The following is a 20,710-nucleotide window of genomic DNA, read 5'->3' as shown; positions in this document are numbered from 1 at the left end:
GTCAGCCTAAAGCAGTGCTATGGCAACAGGGACCACTTCTTTGGATTTATCCCCATATTTCTCCTAATAAGACCCTTGAATATTACCCTTCTGCTGTTGCACACCTTGCTGTGTTAGGCGTTAGATCTTGTATTAGCATTTTGGTATTTTACCCAAGAAAATTATTATACCATAAATTACAGATCAGATGGAAACATTGTGTGCCTTGGTAGATGATTGGGCCATATTACGCTGTAGTTTTGATGGAGAGTTTGACAATCATTATCCTAAGGATCCTTTGCTACAATTTTTTACTGAACATCTAGTTATTTTTCCTACGGTCACTGCCTCAGAGCCTTTGTCTGGAGCGTTAGATATTTATACAGATGGCTCCAAAACAGGTGTAGGTGCCTATATGATTGGTTCTCAAGAACCAGTATTAATTTAGTACAGTCCAGGCACCCCCCAAATTACAAAATGTAAAATGGTATTGGAAGTTTTAAAAGATTTCATGATTCTTTTAATTTAATTTATGATTCTGCGTATGTAGTTAACTCTGTGCGCTTACTTGAAATTGCAGGGCCAATTAGGTCGATTAATACTGTATGTCAAATTCTTTTAGAATTACAAAAATTGATTTGGGCCAGAAAAAATAAATTTTTCATACAACATGTTCGAGCTCATACTAATTTGCCTGGTCCCATGGCCTGTAATAATGCCCTGGTGGATGCTAGTACTCGTAGAGAATTTATTTTTCATTCAGCTCCAGTTGATCTCGCTAGAGAATTTCATCAAAAGTTTCATGTTCCTGCTTTCACTCTTCAACAAAATTTTAAAATCTCTAGAGCTGCAGCTCGTGATGTGGTATTACGTTGCCAGAATTGTGTTCAATTTCACCACCATTCTCAGGTGGGAATTAACCCTCGTGGTCTGATTCTGCTAAATCTTTGGCAGATGGATGTCACACACATATCTCAATTTGGAAATTTAAAATATGCTCATGTTTCTGTTGATACCTGTTCCGGTATTATACATGCCACTCTGATGACTGGTGAACAGACTCGTAATGCCATTAGTCATTGCTTGGAGGCATGGTGGCCTGGGGAAAGCCTGATAGTCTCAAGACAGACAATGGGCCTGCCTACACAGCAAAGTCCTTTCAAGCATTTTGCCAGACAATGCAGGTCAAACATACTACAGGATTACCATACAATCCCCAAATTCAAGGAATTGTGGAAAGAATGCATCATACCTTAAAAGAGCTCTTACAAAAGCAAAAGGGGGGAATTGCCTATGGCAGAACACCTAGAGAACAGTTGTCTTTCGCTCTTTTTACTCTAAATTTCTTAATTTTGGATGTGCATGGCCGCTCTGCTGCAGATCGCCATGCTGCTACTAAACCTATGACTAATGTAGACGTAAAGTGGAAGGATGTCTTAACTGGTGAATGGTGTGGCCCAGATCCCATAATTTTGAGATCCAGGGGAGCTGTTTTGTGTTTTTCCACAGAATCATGACAATCCAATCTGGGTGCCTGAAGGTTTGACTTGAAAAGTGCCTCCTGCTCTTCGTGAAGATGAGACTACGAACCCTACTATTACTACTGGGAATGGTAATCCAGGTTGATTCACTCATGCTGTGGGCTATTGCCAGATCATGGCCAGTACTTATGCCAGTTCATAGCAATTCTACTGTCTTGCCAACCTTTTTCTCCACATCCTGTTTGCGTGATGTTCCTTTTATAGTGCCAAATGGAGAATTGCCCCAACGGTATACTGCCACTAATCTTTCTTTATTACATACATTATGTTTCACTCTTAAAAATTCCTCCCAGCCTTGTATATGGCTGCGAAGGCCACATTGGCTAATTGGTAAGAGCCTGTCCGCAATAGTGGTATGGGCACTGGAATGATCCTGGCTGCTTAGAGTCAAATTACCCAAGGAGCCTCTTCAGGCAGTGGAGACACATCAATCAATAATTCTGCTAAATTGAACATTAAAACTTTGATTAGGATGCATAATTGTAGTTTTCCATCACCCCCCAGGGCAAGGCATTCACACACTGGATAACTCTACCTGTCGTAGAGTCCTACCTACTTGCCCCCCCCCCATATCAAGCCTTTCCACCTAATTTTACTCCGTGTCAGAGTCCATTCCATAGAGCAAAACAATTCCTACCGGGATTTGAATTTTCCCCTCCTCTTGGCAATGTACAGTATGATCGGGAAAAAAAATAAGACTGGCAAGCGTAATTTTTGGCCTTGGTATCAATGTGTATTGTCAAATGAGCAGGGAGCATATACATCTCTAATTCCTTTTGCTTGATTATTAGGTGAAGAATTTACATTGTATAATATTTCAGCCACTAGAACTAATAACAAAACCAGTTTAGTAAATGTAAAAAGTAATCGCCTTTTAGTAAATGATACTACCGTTGATGCTTCAGTATGTGTTAGACCACTTTTCTTCTCTATGATAAGCACTAATGTAAGTGATAATGCTTTAAATTGTAATAACTCTGATGTAGTCTGTTATTTAGCTGAATGCTAGGATGGCACCAATGATACTGCAGCGATGGTCAAGGTTCCTTCTTTTGTGCCTATCCCCGTGGAAGCAAATCCAGATAATTTTTCCATACTTCATTTACTAAAACCAAAAGGGATTTTGGTATTGCAGCAGCTACAATTTCAGCCATTGTACTATCAGCCGCTGCAGCAACAACAGCCGAGATTGCTATGACTAATCAAGTATAGACAGCTGAGACTATCAATCAGATTGTGGAAAGAACTGCAGTGGCATTAGAAGAAGAATTTAATGCCTACTTGGCATCTGGCTTTCTATTAGTTAACCAAGGAATGGATTTAATTCAGGAACAAATTGAGGCATTATATCATATGACACAGCTGTCCTGTGTTTCCTCCCTTAGAGCCTTATGTATTACTCCTCTGCAAGCTAACCTTCCTCAGTATTCTCAACAGAGCAAAGAAATCTCGAATTATCTGAATGGAAACTGGTCCATGAAAGCGGAGCAATTATCGAGACAATTGCTGATGCAGATTGCTGTCCTTAACAACACTAGAATGGAAGCCATCATGTTTGGAGATTTCACCTCATGGATTACCAATGATTTCTCCTTTTTTAAAGAATGGGCTGGCATGTTTGCCTGGGGGGCCATTGTCCTCTTGGGATGCAGAGTATGTCTATGGATCTTTTGCCATTTATAATGAGAGCATGCCAGACACAAAGCGATTGTTTATCAGGCTATGGTTGCCATTGAAAGTGGTCCTTTTCCCAGTATATGGCAAGCCTCTTTGAAACATTAAGAGTTTGCTCTAGATCGTATTTTGTCACTGTCATGTGAAGCCATTGTATCCAGAGATGGGCAACTTTCCTGGGGCTTGGACCAACCTAAGACATGGGGCCCAGTGGCGATAGGGTTATTCCAACAACGGGCAAGACCGATCTATCGAGAGGAACGACCTCAGACAGGACCAATTACAATATTGACGTGACACCCTGATCTAGACCAGTCATAGACAGAGGTGGCTACACCCCGTTTGAACGTTCGGGCTAGTCAAATGCCCCTCTGCCCAGTTTCTCCCCCAAATAAATACACACGGATAGCCCAGAATGGTGTGTTACAACATAAGTCATTTCTAGCCATTGGGGTGCAGTCCTAACTGCAAGAGTGGCTCTCCATGGCCGAGCTGGGCACTCTGTGAGGCATGTCTGATCTCTCTCAGACCATTACCTCCACCTAATGGTTTCATTTTTATAATACAATAAAGGGGGAGCTGTTGGGAATGGCTAAAGATGGGGTTGACATCTAGTGGTCATTTGTGGTATACAACCATTAAAGCCCTGTCCTTGTTATTCCTCTAGCACCTACAAGGCCAGGGTGATATTCATGCTAATAAAGTATTTCATACTCCACCAATCCCCAGAGGATTTACAGCCTCTGTTTGTCTTGTACTTAAGGTGAGTGCCTTTGTTCCCTGGGGTCCCCGTATCAAGAATGAGGTGTTCCTGCAATAAAGGCTGTTGAGAAGAACCCATCGGTGTTGCGTCTTCCTTGCTGGTCAAGGTGGGTGCTTCAAAATATCTTTGACTAAAACCAAAAATTAAAAATAATTAAAAATAATAAAATTAAATAAAATAAAACATTGAGTTGAAAATAGTCTATTGGCTTAAGTGGTGATCCTTATGGAGTAGAATGAAAATTGATCCATCTTTACATTCTTGTGAAATGCTATAATGCAAGTCAATCTGACTTCAAAGTAAAATCATATACACTGAATCTAATAGAAGAGAAAGTGGCAAAGAGCTTTGAACATATCAGTGTGGGTAACTTTCCTTAGGCTCTAAGATCAATTACAGAAAAATATGATATCTTAAACCAGTAAACGTTCCTTAAGGCAAAGGCTCTATCAACACAAAAATCCTTCAACATACCATCTGGAAAAAATATCTTTACCAATACTACATCCAATGGAGGGTGAATAGCCAATGAATAACAAAAATCCAAGTAGGCATATTACAGAGATTAAAATACCGATTTAAAAATGGAGTATAGAGATAAAGAATTCTCAACTAACATACCATGAATGACTGAAATGCACCATAGGCAGCAGGGATGATCTTTGATGTGACCTTATACTAGTCAGATGACTGTGAGAAAAAGTCTCAGGTGACAGCAGATTTTTGGCAAAAATGTGGAGAAAAAGGATATCTCTTCCATTGTTGTTGGAATTACAACATGCTACAACCTGGCTGAATATCATTATGGAAGTTCCTTAGAAAATTTGACATAGAACTAATTGAAAACCCAGATATACCATTCCTGGGCAAATAGACAAATGATGCTCCAACATTTCACAAAAGAAACATGCTCCACTATGATCAGAATGGATTTATTTATCATATCCAAAAGTTGGATTCATGTCAAAAATCTATCAACAGAAGAACGGTTATGTGGAATGTAATAAATTTCATAGCAGAGTAATATTCTGCTATACAAACCAACGTCTTCATGAAATACTTAGGCAAAAAGATGGATATCGAAAAATGTCAATATGAGTGAAGTTCCCAAATCACAAAAGAACACTCACGGTATGTAAACCTTAGTAAGTAGATATTAGCCCAAAATCCCATGATACAAATCATACACTATGTGAATTTCAAGAAGCACATAAAAGTGTAAGTGTTTCATTTCTACTGTGATGTAGGAACCATATGGGTAAAGGGAAATAGGAATTTGACAAGAAAAGGAGGGGGGGATTTGGGAGAGGATCACGTTTGGGAGGGCACATAGGAGAAGAATTGTGAGACAGTAAGTTGAGGGATTTTTCCTGCATCTTGGTATGGAAAACTGGACATGAATATCTGACGTTCCAGGAAAGCCATACTCAACAAAGAGAAAAGATAACCTCTAGACACCAAAGCCAGATGATAGGTATAGCACATTGCTGTAGAATGGGACCACTCATCCATCTCAAAGAATATTAGCCCAGAATTTCTCCTGTCTAAAGAAACAGAGACACAAAGACTGGTGTAGAGACTGAAATAATGATTATCCAGAGGCAATGCAACCTATGAATCAATCCCTTCCAAAGAAAACAAACCCAGACACTCTTGCTGATCACAAGAAGTGCTTGCTGAGAGGATTCTTGTGCAACTGTCCACTGAAAACCTACCCAATAGAAATGTGGAAGTTATTAACCAACCTTCATCCTGTGCATGGCACCCCATTGTAGGTCAAACACTGACAGAGCATAACTGGTTTGAAATCCCATAGGATGAACAATATCAAATTACAAGATCCCATAAAGGTGTTAAACCACCAACTGAAGAGTGCACATAGAGATAGCACTGCCAAACAATACATGTGTTACAAAGGACTGCTTTATATGGCTCAGTGGGAGGGCAGGCCCTTGGTTCTAAGGAGGCTCAGTGCCTGAGTATGGGCGATGATATGGCAGTAAGGCACGATGGTGTTTGTGAGGTGGCACCCTCATAGAAGCACAAGGGAGTGGAAATGTTTTAGGCATTTACAAAATGGCAATATGGAGGTAGAAATATTTGAAATGTAAATAAAATAAACAATCCAAAAATAATTGTACAATTATAAAGTCCCTATGTTTTGTTGCTGTTGACGATCCTGTTTAAATTTTTTAAATAACTTCCTGTGTTTCTTTGAAGCTAAAGTTTCATTTAAATAGGACACTTCATTTTCACTAATATTGTTAACCTATCTATTGAGAAAAACGTATTTCATTTCGATTTTAATTTTATTCAAGCTTTCATACATATTTCATTTTTCTGTTCCTTCTTTCCGTAATTACTATGTTTAGATATTTCTCACTGTCTCATTTTCTTTCTACTATTAATAGACCTAGCATTGGATTTTTTCTAGAATATCACCTAGATATTTATAACAATTTATTGAGATATATAAATTCCCATATTTCTATAATAATTTATGCTGAATATTCAAACTGGCTGCATATGTTTGCAAACCCATCAGCCAGAAACAGTATTCCTCTTGATCCACATCCAAACCAGAACACCTTGGTACTAGTCGTATTGTTCTTTCCCAATTTGACAGAAGTATAAATCTCTCCAAAGGTAGCTTTAGATTGCATTTCCTATTTAGAAAAGTTAAGCATTTAAATGCTTCTCATTCATTTTTAAATTATTTTGTTGTGAATTACTCTGTATAGCATTGAACGTCATTTAAAATTGAGTTATATACTCTTTATTCTCTGGTTTCTTAGATAGATAGATAGATAGATAGATAGATAGATAGATAGATAGATAGATAGATAGATACATAGATAGATAGATAGATAGATAGATAGATAGATAGATAGATAGATAGATAGATAGATAGATAGATACATAGATAGATAGATAGATAGATAGATAGATAGATAGATAGATACATAGATAGATAGATACATAGATAGATAGATAGATAGATAGATAGATAGATAGATAGATAGATAGATAGATGATAGATACATAAATACATAGATACATAGATACATAGATACATAGAGATACATAGATCATAGATGCTAGGCATTTTGTACTAGTCCTCATAACTAGTATAGTTGCTAACTTAGAATATGTAAATGCCCTGAGGTCTGGGATATTTCTCACTGTTTGTCTTCCTCCAGTGAGGCCACCAATTTCAGTCAAATGTTTGGCTGTGAGCGTCTGCCTCTGCAATTGTGAGACTCTGGCATAAACTCTCAAGAGACAGCTAAACCATGCTCCTGTCAGTCAGCACTGCTCAGCATCTGCAATAATGTTTAGGTTTGCTTTCTCTATATATGATGGAACTGCAGGACTCCAGTAAATATGCACCTCTTGGTAGTCCCATAGTGACTGGGTTTGGTGTCTGGAATTGGGATTGCTCTGTAGAGTGGCTGTCTCAGACTGACTTTTCCTTCATTTTCTGCTGCACACTATGTCTCTGTATTTCCTTTTATATTTTACAACCCATTCTAAGAAGTACTGAACTATTCATACTTTTGTATTTCTTGTGTCTTGAGCTTCATGATGTCTGAGATTTTTATTTTGCTTATTCTGAACTTTTGGGCTCATATCCACTAATTAGGCTGTACAAATTATGTGTGGTGTTTTCTGTTTGGGTTACCTTACTTGGGAGAATTTTTACTTCTATCCAATTAACTAAGAATTTCATGAAATCATATTTTTTCCTTCTCTTTTTTTTGGAGCTGGGGACCGAACCCAGGGACTTGAGCTTGCTAGGCAAGTGCTCTACCACTGAGCTAAATCCCCCACCTGAAATCATATTTTTTAATACCTGATAAGTTATACTTTGTAATTATTGTACATTTGTATCAACATTTCTGTATCCATTCCTCAGTTGAAGGACATCTGGTTTTTACACTCCTTCTGGCTATTGCAAATAAGGCATCTATTTACTTGGAGCATGTATCTTGCTATATTTTGGAGCATCGTAAGGTATATGCCCAGTAGTGTTACAGCTAGCAACTCAGATTGTACTATGTCCAGGTTTCTTCAAGATTGCTAAACTGACTTCCAGGGCAAATTGCAATCCCACCCAAAATCAAGGCATCTTCCTGTTTCTACACACCCTTCACACCTGGGGTGTTTTGTTTTTTATTTTATTATTTTTCTCTTAGCTCTTCTAAGGATTGTTTTGATTTGCTTTTCGCTGATGACTAAGGATATTGAACAGCTCATTGAGTACTTCACAGCATGTTGAACAGTTCATTAGGTTCAGTGCAGCCAGTTGATATTTCTCAGTTGAGAATTATTCTTCAGCTCTGTACCTCATTTTTAATTAGGATTGTTGAATCTCTGGAATCTAAATTCTGGAGCTCTTTGTATATATTGGATATCAGCTCTCAATCAGATGTATGGTTGATAACGATTCTGCTTTTTCCCCAACATTTTGGTTGTCATTTAGTTGTATTGACACTATGATTGGCCTTACAGAAGGTTTGCAAATTTTGCAGATTCCAACTGTTAATTTTCAACATTAGTGTATATGCACTGGTTTTCTGTTCAGGACATTTTCCCATGTGTCCATGGAGTTATCCTCTATTAATTTCAGTGTATCTTGTTTTATGTGGATGTTTTGGATCTACTTGGATTTTAGCAGTGTACCAGGTAATAAGAATGAAACAATTTGAATTTTCTACACGCTGACTGCCTGTTAAAAAGGCACTATGCACTGAGAATGCTCTATCTTTTTTCCCACTGGAGAGTTTTAGCTTCTGTGTCAAAGTTCAAGTGGTCATAGATGTGTGGGTTCATTTATGGGTATTCAATTCTATTCCATTGATCTACCTGCCTGTCTTTGTACAAATATCATAAAGCATTTTTTCAAATTACTTTGTAATACAGCTTGATGTCAGTGTTATTGATTCCTCCAGAAATTATTTTATTGTTTGAATAGTTTTATGCAGTTTTGTTGTTCCAAATAAGTTTGCAATTTGCTCTTTAAAGTCTATGCAGAATAGAGTTGGAATTTTGAAGGCGATTCCATTGAATTTGTAGATTGCTTTTGACAAGATGAATGTTTTCACCATATTAATCCTACCAAACCATGCATATTGGAGTTCTTTCACTTTCTGAAACGTTTGAGTACTTTCTTCAGAGACTTTTATTTTTGGCACATTGATCTATCACTGGCTTGTTTAGTCTCACACCAAGGAGTTCTATGTTATTTGTGACAATAGTGAAGGGTGTCATTTCCCTAATTTATTTCTCAGTCTCTCTATCCTTTCAGTAAAGGAGGCTACTGATTTGTTTCAGTTAATTTTATATCCAGTCAATTGCTGAAGCTGTTTATCAGCTGGATTAATTCTATAGTGGAATTTTTAAGGTAACTTAAATATACCATTTATCAGATGCAAATACTGATATTTTCACTTTTTCCTTTCCAATTTTATATCCCTGTTATCTCCCTTTCTTGTGTAACTGCTTTGGCTAGGAATTTCAGTACAATATTGAAGAGGTAGACAGAAAGTAAACAGCCTTGTCAAGTCCCCAATTTCAGTTGTATTGCTTCAAGTCACATCTTTTTCAGCATCTAATAAGATCACCATATCCCCTATATCCCTTTGAGATTGGTTTTGCTGTGGATCTCTTTGGTGGATTTACATATATAAAACCATCCCTCAATCCATGGTGTGAAGCATACTTGATCGATGATTTTTGATGTGTTCTTGTATTTAGTCATAGGGAATTTTATTAATTCATTTTGCATATATATTCATGAGTGATTTGGTCTGAAGTTTTGCATTTTTTTCATATTTTCCTGATTTTGTTTTGTTTTGTTTTTCTTTGTTCTTTTGTAGTATAGGTATCAGCATAATTGTCGCTTCATAGAATGAGTTAGGTTATGTTCCCTCTGTTTCTATTTTGTGGAATAGTTTACAGACTATTGATATTAGTTATTGTAGAATGACTGAGAGAATTCAGGATTAAATTCATCTTGTTATGGGCCATTTTTGGTTGGAAGTCTTTTAATGACTACTTCTATTACTTTAGTAGCTATGCGATGTTTTAGAAGGATTATCTAATCGAGATTTATGTTTGAGATGTGGTAAATGTCCAGAAAATTGTCCATTTCACCCAGATTCTTTTGTTCTGTTGAGTACAGCATTGTACCAACATTTGATGATCTTTTTGAAGGTCCTTAGTTTCTGTTGTTGTATATCCCATTCCATTGCCTATTTTATTCATTTAGATACTCCCTTTGTGCCCTAGGATTATTATGGGTAAGGCTTTATCTATCTTGATGACTCTCTCGAAGAATTAGAACCTTGTGTTGTTGATTCTTTGTTACGTTTTTGTTTGTTTGTTTGCTTGGTTTCTCTTCACTGTTGTTGTTGGTGTTTCTATTTACCTGATTTTAGTCGGGAATTTGAGTATTTCCTGCTGTATTTGCATCTTTTTGCTTCTTTTTATTCTAATGTTTTCACATGTCCTTCTAGTTTATTCTCTTTGCAATTGCTTCTTCTTTTCTTTTTCATCTTTATTAATTTGGGTATTTCTTATTTACATTTTGATTGTTAATCCTTTTCCAGGTTTGCTGGCCAACTTCCACCTACCTCTCCCCCTCCTCTTCTCTATGGGTGTTTGCTCCCCATGCTCCCCCCATTATTGGCCTTCCCTCAACAATCACATTCACTGGGGTTGAGTCTTGGAAGGGAAAAGAGCCTCCCCTTACGCTGGTGATCTTACTAGCCTTTACATTGCTACTTATGAGGTTGGAACCCAGGCTCAGTCCATGTATAGACTTTGGGTAGTGGCTTAATGTGACCTATTATATGGTTGATTTAAAAAAAATAATCTATGATGTTCTGAGACCAAAGTATAGTATTTTGTTTTTGTATGAAGTGTTTTATAGATACTTGTTAAATCCATTCAGTTCATAACTTCTGTTAGATTTACTGTATTTCTTTAGTTTCTCTTTCCATGATATTTTCATTGATGAATGTATAGTGTTGAACTCTCCCATTATCATTTTTGTGGTGTGCTGTATATTTCTGCTTTACTAAAGCTCTTTCATTGAAGGTTACTGTTTCACTTGGAACATAGCTGTTAAGAATTGAAATTTCATCTTGATTGTCGTTTTCTTGGCTAAGGATAAAGACTACTTCCTTGTTCTTTTTGGTAAGTTTCAGATGAAAGTCAACTTTTTTAGATATTAAAATGGCTACTCTAGCTTGTTACTTGGGATCATTTGATTGGAAATTATTATTTTTCCCTTCCTCATATGCTGAGGCAGTGTCTACCTTTGTCACTGAGGTGCATTTCATGTATGAATCAAAGTGTTGGGTTCTTTTTACATATACCATCAATTAGTATGTCTTTTTATAAAAGAATTGAATCAATTGATGATATGAGATATAAAAAAATTGATTTCTGTTACTTTCATTTTTGGAGGTTGGATTATCTTTGGGCTTGTTGAAAGAAGATTTTTTTTCAGGGTTTAGTTTTTCTTCCGTCTAAAGTAAATAAACCAGTAGAGCAATCAGTACAGCAGAGGACAATTTCTCAAACTGAATACAAATGTAATCTAAACTATCAATAAACAGCAATTTTCATGACATTTAAAACAATGTACTGATATAAAGAGAAAATTCTAAATATATTATTGTCAAATGTCCAAACAGTATCTAAAGAAATGTCTATTCCTAAGCACTTAAAATGCAAGTAATTATAACTAAGAATTTCTCTTATATTCCTGGCAGAATAGCTATAATTAAAGCAGAAATTACAGCTTATGCTGTTGACATAGAAGATTAATTTTTGCACTCCTCAATTACTGGTAGTAGTACAATAATTGGCAGATACTTTGAGAATCAATAAATGGATTTCTCAGAAAAATGCACATAGAATAAACACAAATTCATCATTACCAAGACTAGTTGTATACATAATGAAAGCTCTAGCTGCTACCAATAGCATTTATTCAAGTCTGTTTAAACATTTTCTTTAAGAAACTGATGTGATTGCAGCATATGATTAATACCTGTTACTCTTGTATAATAAAGATATACTCAGCTCTTTAAAAATGGTGTTAAAACAATGGCCTCAAAATGGGTGGAATAAAAACAAAATTCATTCAGAGTTATGTGTCTTAGACAATATAAACAAATACAGTGTTAATACAAATTAATTTATGTAAGTTGTGAAATGTGATATAATTCTATGATCCTAAGATAAAGGGATTATAAGTAACAGATAAAACAATAATGTTTCGGTCTATACATGTACCTCCTTTATAAGTTATATTTAAATGTACATTATGGTTAGACCATGTGAAAAAATAAAGAATAAGATGAGAGATTTCAAAGTGATTTCTGTTCGTTGACATCACTCTAAAGTCCACTTGTTCGCATGATTAAACAACTTTTTCCTGGTATTTTCCAAATTTATCTTCCATCATCTATGACTTGTAACAAAAATCCTATAACTTGCCAAAAAGTCAAGTGTGCTTAAATTAAGATAACACTAAGGGGGGCTGGGGATTTAGCTCAGTGGTTGAGTGCTTGCCTAGCAAGCACAAGGCCCTGGGTTCAGTCCCCAGCTCCTTAAAAAAAAGAAAAGAAAAAAATCACGCTAAGGTCACTTATTAAGGGTTAAGGGATGAACACTTATTAAGAATTTCTATAAAAGATGGCCATGCAGCAAGGTTTTAATTGGAATCCTAGGTATAAATTTGACACTGCATTTGATCATATAAAAACAGTGGAAACAGTGGAACACTTCAAGTTAAAGAAGAATCAAGAAAAACCCAAAAAACAAAACAACAACAACAACAAAAAAAAAACAAAACAAAACAAATAATACAAAACAAGAAAAAAGGAAACCTTGGGTGAATAAACAAGTTAAGATTTGAATTGATCAATATATAACTGTCTATCCATAACATAAATTTATGTAAAAATTTATTTGCATTAAGTATTTAGAATTAGAACATGAGCTTTTATAATATCACCATTAAAAGGGTGTCTACAGACGAAAAATGGGCCATGTGGAAAATTGAGTCTGTTGGAAACTCTAAAGAACCTATGTGATTGATTTTCCTATGGATTCTAGAGTTGGGGTTAAAGAATTTAACAAGCTGTCTAGTGGCAGAATCGCTTAATCTACTTACACGAAATAATCAAACTATTATTCCCTGACTTTCCACATGTTTTAGGCCAATGGCAGTATTGACAGGAGTGTCAAACAAATGTATCCTACAGCTTGAGACATTGCCACACATCTGAGCAGTCCTGGAAACTGCCAGGATGTCAAGTATGTTGATTTGGTATAATCTGAGATGTAGGACATAGTGTGAAAAAGAGAGGAAACAGAAAACAAAAAATCAGCAAAAAAATTAGTGGTGATATTCTGCTATACTTTCAGACATGAACCAAGCACAACTTTCTTGATAGATGATATATCATCAGGTTATGAAAATAGATAACTACAATTAAGATGTAGCTGGTGTAGTGATGAAAGCAAACATTTCAAGAAAAACACTGGAAAATCTAAACATCAACTGATTTGGGCTCAGAGAAAATTAAACCAACCAAAGAGACAATCAGAGATAGACATTATCTCTCTAAATTTGTTATGAGTATGCAGTTTATATAAGAGGGTGTTACTAACAGTATGTGTGAAGGGTGGCTGAATTTTTTTTTGTTTACAGAAACTTCTTCTTACTGGGTGACATTACTCAGGTTTAGTATATAAGAAGATGTAGCCTAATATAAATAAGGCTTATTACAGCTTTGTTAAAATACTGGCTGATATACCAGTGAAGCCACTAGTCTTAGGGTGAAAAGTAAAGGTGGGGGTATGATTTAGAGGAAAAAAACAAAGAGAAAACGTGGGATGGAATTCTGTAGTTTTGATGTATGAGAAAGTAATAAGGAAGTAGTCAAAAATATCATTGGTTTGAGTGGAATAATACAGTAAACATTGCCAACTTGCCAAAAGCAATCTACAGATTCCAAGCAATGCCAATCTTAATTCCAACTCCATTCTTCCCAGAATTGGAAAGAGCAATTTCCAAAATCATTTGGAGAAATCTAGGTTGGTTAAAGATATTCTCAACAATAAAAGAACTTCTGGGAGCATCAACATCCCTCACCTGCATCAATCCTGATTAAACAACAACAACAACAACAACAACAACAAAAACTTGATGGTACTGGTGTAGAGACTGACTTGTCCACCAATGGAATTAATTCCAAGATGCACAAATAAAAACAGACATCTCTAGTCACCAAATTTTTGACAAAAGAGCTAAAACCTACAGTGGAAAAAATAGTATTTTCTGCAAATGCTGTTGGTTTAACTGTCAGGCTGCATGTAGAGAAATACAGATCTATCCAATTTTATCTCCTTGCACAAAGATCAGATACAAATGGATGATGAACCACCCCATATACCCAGATATGAAGAATGTGATAAAAATAATAGTGGGAAGATATTTGATCACATTGGAATAGGTGAAATTTTACTGAACACAAATCCAATGCCTTATGCTTTAAGATTAACAATGGACAAATGAGACTTCAGAAAATTGAATATTTTTGTAAGGCCGCAGACATTGAAAATAGGGAAAATGGCAATCAAGTAATTGGGGAAGGTTCTTTACAAATACTGCATTTTATGCTCGATTGATTTCCAATATGTACAAAGAACAAAAGAAGAAAAACTCCAGAGAAACAAATAAATATAATAGAAATGGGAAGCAAACAAAGAACTCTCACCTGAATTCAATGCCAAAGAAGCTCCTAAAAAAATGTTCAACATCTATAGTGATCAGGGAAATGCAAATTAAAAGTCATCTGGGATACCGTCACAACAATCAGAATGGCAAAGATCTAAAATTAGGTTACAACAGATAGTAAGTTGGGGAGAAAGATGAACACTCCTCCATTATTTGTATGATTGCAAGCTGGTACAACAACTTTAGAAATCTATATGTAAGTTCATCAGAAAATTGGACTTAATCCTACCTGAGGACTGAATTACGCTACTCCTGTGTATATACCTAAAAGGTTTCCCAACATATAATAAGAATATGTGTTGCACTATGTTCGTAGAAACTTTATATATAATAGACAGAAGCTGGAAAGAACACAGATGTCTCTCACGAGAAAAATGGATAGAGAAAATGTCCATTTACAAAATGTATTACTACACAGCTATGAAAAACAGTGACTTCATTAAATTGTTATTCAAATGGATAGAAATAGAAAATAATATTCTGAGTGTGTTAATCTAGTTCACAAAATAACACATGTTATATGTACACAAAGTTCATAGATCACATTCAGTTTAAGAAAAAGTTAGACAAATGTGTGGATGCTTCAATTCTTCTTAGAATATGGACCAAGTCATAGGAGGTAAACGTCGACAGGGACATGGGCTGAGGAAAAATTAGGGAAGGATAATGCATGTGAAAAGATGGAGATAATATACAAAGGATCAGCAAATTTATTTGAAGTTCAAAGCAAGGGTAAATGGGTAGCTGTTGGTAACCACATGAAAGTTCCTGAGGCCAGGAAAACCAGAGGCTCACAGTACCCAATGGGGAAATGATTAACAAAAAGGACAAACAACAAAGAAGAGGGAGAACCTGCAGAGATTATATGCAGAGGTTATAAAAAGTTTCTGTTTGGGAGAAAAAGTCACTCACTCATCTCTAAATTTTTAACTGAGACTAGCTCCTGTATACAGGAAATAGAGGAACAAGTTTTGGATCAAACACTGATGGAATGGCTATCCAGAGTCTGCCGCTTCCCCACTGGACGCCGCAGATTTAAAGAGACTTGAAACCCAAACATTGAAGATACGGAGAATTGCTGGCCTACAGGAACCCAGTTAAACTGTCTACTGAGAAAATCTGCCAGAGCCTGACAAATGCAGTGATTTAATCTAGCAACCATCTATTCAACTGAACACTGGACTCGAAAGAGTTCGGGAAGAACTGAAGAAGCTGAAGCGCTTTGCAATCCAATAGAGAGGACAACAATACCAACCAAGCAGACAGCTCAGAACTCTCAGGGACTAAACCATTAACAAAAGAGTACTCATGAAAGGACCCATGACTAGAGTAGCATATGTATCATAGGATGATCTTGTCTGGCATAAATTGGACCCAAGGCCGTTGGTGCAGGAAAAGCTCAAAACCTGGAGTATGGGAATGCTAGGATAGTGAGGTTAGGAAAGGGTAGTTGGGTGAGAAAGCACCATCATAGAATTAGGGTGAGTGTGAATGGATTAAGAATGCTCAGGTGGGGAAACATATAAACTGATAATATTTGAAATATAAATACATAAAATATGCCAAAAATAAATAATGGTATGAAAGAAAAAAGAAAAGAAAAGTCATTTATACCAAATACAGTCATAATAAGAGCCAAAGGGGAAAACGTAAAACTATTTATATACACTCAATAAAATATATTTGAATTGCAATTCTTCATTTATGTGTGAGTGCTCTGTTTGCATGCAACCCTGAATATTATAATCAGGTTGATAACAATTTTACATCATCATAAACTTCAACAGGTCACTGAGACTTGATTTGAAAATATGTTCATGAACTAACTATACTCATAGTCACGGAAGAAACTGACCATCACCATGTACTCAATTTTTTGTATAATACATGTGCATATTCACATACATATATTCATATGCATATACATGTGCATGCATTCGGGGAAAGAATATTCAGATATACTTCCACATTATTATCGTGTAGGCTTATATTGAACAATAGGATCTTCCTTCTTCTTGTAACTTGAGTTACTGAATTTCATTATTGGTTGCCCTGGTATCAGCTACCAAAGATATACCTTTGTCTTAAGACAGTACTTTTCTTACTATGTAGGTAACTGAAATTCCTTGTGGTTTCCTTTGCAATAACGTCTGTCCTTAGTATGAGTTAGTGATCAGTTCATTTAGTATATTTTGCCACCCATTGCAATTTATACATTTCCAGTGATATGATTGCCAAATTTCTGGGATATACTTTCAATTACTGATGCAATATTTCTTCCTATATGGTATGCTGTACAATTAATTTCTTGGTTGCTTGGGTATGTAAATACCTGCACCTCTCAAAAATCCACTTTTTTTCACCTCCCAGTGGTCTTCCGATCTCTCATTTTGCAGGACTTTTGCCAAGTGTGTCTCTGCATAGTCTTCATGTTTAAGCATTTCTAATTTATATAATGTTTCACATGTCTTTATCTAGTTCCAAACACTAATGTACTAAAGGCTCTAGAGTTAGTGCCATGTCTTACTCATAATCCTCCTTAAGTGCTTTTGCCAGGGAAACTATTGCCAGAAATATAACTACTTTTTCATCTCTCTTCCAAGCTTATACTTTTTTGTGTTGTTCCTGTTCAATTCTTCATCCAATTCCTGAGATACTCCCTACCCATTCAAACTTCTCACTATCCTGTCAGCTCAGTATTATTTCTCTAATACTTATCTTTCTCTAATATTATCTTTCTCTAAAATTTGATTTTGCAATCAAAATGCATATTTGACAATTCCCTAACTTCGTGCGAGACTTTCCTTTCAGAATTTATATTCTACACTATTATATCAATTCCCCTAGCTTAACGACCTATTGTCACTTCAGATTGGCAAGAATGCCAGAACTTGAAACTGGTATCATGTAACACAAATGCATTAGTGTTCTTCTTTCCACAAATACACCAATATGCGAATACATATTCAATCATATTACAAAATGTTTACTATTTATACAAAATAAATACTAAAATACAATAGCAAAACAGTGGTGTTAAAACAATATACTAATAGAATTTAATGCAGAAAAAACTAAAATATATACATATTGAAATAGGACAGATTAAGATTCTGATGATGTGAGGGAAATAAAATAATTGTAAATATACACAAAATATGTTGTATATATAACAATCACATATAAAAATAACAAAATACATAGAATATTTATAAATTAAAGTGCACATTTACATCATTGAAACATAAAAATACAGGGACAACCTCAGAAATCGAACTGTGTCATCCAGTAACAGAGGACAGCTTCAAAACAGCTCAGGCACAGATTGGTTTACGTGGTGTAGGCTTCAGTTAGAATGTGCAGTCTCTTGTACATTCTAATCTAAATTCTGTTGTCTACAAAAAGTAAAACATGGACATAGAACAAGCCAAAAGTTAAAATAATTACAATCAAAACAAAAGGAAACAAAAAACAAATAAAAAACCAAATTGAAAAAAAATCAACAAATTGAAAGGCAAACTAATAAGCAACAACATCAACACCATCACCAACAACAAAATGAAACAGAACAGATAAAAGAAGATTGTCATATTCTCTCTCATCCAATGAATTCTGTGCTGTATGGCTAGGAGTTTCTCCTCCATTTGGTGATTTTGATGAATACTTTGAGCATCACCACATTATTATTCTGTAGAACAAAGGCTGGAGTTACTTTGTATTGGAATCCGTGGGTAACCTGGCCCCAGGAGGCTCGAATAAGCATTTCGTGCTCAATAATCTGCTTGATGAATTCAATTAAGGAATGTTCTTGACATGCAATATGCTAGTATTCTTCAGTGTCTCCATCACCTTTTTTGGTGCACACCACAGCACTAAGGTCAATGTCATGTGTGCTGTAGAGATCTCTTTAACATTGACATCTAATCTTGGGATGTTTGAATACATCTTTTAACTCAAGTTCTACATCATTCTATTGTGTCTTCCTGAATTTTATTGAATTCCTATGCAAAATATTAGGGAGAAACCATAGCTCTAAACAATTATTTCGTAAATTCTAAACATCAAATGTAAAATTGGTATAAAAAGTTAGGGTTTAGTGCATTTATCTAGTTTTAGAATCACTCTCACTATTGAAATCGATTGTGTTACATTGTTCCTTTTTTATTGGGAAATTAAGAGATTAAAGAAAAGTAAATATTATTTCCAGTTACCTTGGTGTTGTTGTTGTTCGTGGTGGTGTTGGTGGTGGTGGTGGTGGTGGTGGTGGTGTGTGTGTGTGTGTGTATACTCAAATATGTGTTTTATGCATTTACTAATATTGTATTACTTATTTTCTGTATTTTCTTAATGTACGTATTCTCATTGTGTTGATGTTTTTTCTTGTAGTATTTATATAGGGACAGATTTGTGGAGAGGAATACATTGAACTTGAAATGTTTTGAAATCAAATATGTCCTTTTATGCATTTACTAATATTGTATTACTTATTTTCTGTATTTTCTTTTTTTTTTCCTCAAGGAAACCCAGGCTATTTTATTTTGTTTTCCTCAATTTTTTTCCTTTTTTTTTTAACTTGAGTATTTCTTATATACATTTCGAGTGTCATTCCCGGTTTTCGGGCAAACCTCCCCCTCCCCCCACCCCGTCCTTATGGGTGTGCCCCTCCCAACCCTCCCCCCATTGCCGCCCTCCCCCCACCAGTCTAGTTCACTGGGGGTTCAGTCTTAGCAGGACCCAGGGCTTCTGCTTCCACTGGTGCTCTTACTAGGATATTCATTGCTACCTATGGGGTCAGAGTCCAGGGTCAGTCCATGTATAGTCTTTAGGTAGTGGCTTAGTCCATGGAAGCTCTGGTTGCTTGGCATTGTTGTACATATGGGGTCTCGAGCCCCTTCAAGCTCTTCCAGTTCTTTCTCTGATTCCTTCAACGGGGGTCCTATTCTCAGTTCAGTGGTTTGCTGCTGGCATTCGCCTCTGTATTTGCTGTATTCTGGCTGTGTCTCTCAGGAGAGCTCTACATCCGGCTCCTGTCGGTCTGCACTTCTTTGCTTCATCCATCTTGTCTAATTGGGTGGCTGTATATGTATGGGCCACATGTGAGGCAGGCTCTGAATGGGTGTTCCTTTAGTCTCTGTTTTAATCTTTGCCTCTCCCTTCCCTGCCAAGGGTATTTTTGTTACCCTTTTAAAGAAGGAGTGAAGCATTCACATTTTGATCATCCGTCTTGAGTTTCATTTGTTCTAGGCATCTAGGGTAATTCAAGCATTTGGGCTAATAGACACTTATCAATAAGTGTATACCATGTATGTCTTTCTGTGATTGGGTTAGCTAACTCAGGATGATATTTTCCAGTTCCAACCATTTGCTTACGAATTTCATAAAGTCGTTGTTTTTGATAGCTGAGTAGTATTCCATTGTGTAGATGTACCACATTTTCTGTATCAATTCCTCTGTTGAAGGGCATCTGGGTTCTTTCCAGCTTCTGGCTATTATAAATAAGGCTGCGATAAACATAGTGGAGCACGTGTCTTTTTTATATGTTGGGGCATCTTTTGGGTATATGCCCAAGAGAGGTATACCTGGATCCTCAGGCAGTTCAATGTCCAATTTTCTGAGGATCCTCCAGACTGATTTCCAGAATGGTTGTACCAGTCTGCAATCCCACCAACAATGGAGGAGTGTTCCTCTTTCTCCGCATCCTCGCCAGCATTTGCTGTCACCTGAGTTTTTGATCTTAGCCATTCTCACTGGTGTGAGGTGAAATCTCAGGGTTGTTTTGATTTGCATTTCCCTTATGACTAAAGATGTTGAACATTTCTTTAGGTGTTTCTCAGCCATCGGCATTCCTCAGCTGTGAATTCTTTGTTTAGCTCTGAACCCCATTTTTAATAGGGTAATTTGACTCCCTGCGGTCTAACTTCTTGAGTTCTTTGT

The sequence above is a fragment of the Rattus norvegicus genome, chromosome Y (genome assembly GCF_021556685.1).
Source record: "Rattus norvegicus strain SHRSP/BbbUtx chromosome Y, alternate assembly SHRSP_T2T, whole genome shotgun sequence".
Classification (NCBI taxonomy): Eukaryota; Metazoa; Chordata; class Mammalia; order Rodentia; family Muridae; genus Rattus; species Rattus norvegicus.
This window is presented reverse-complemented; position numbering follows the sequence as displayed.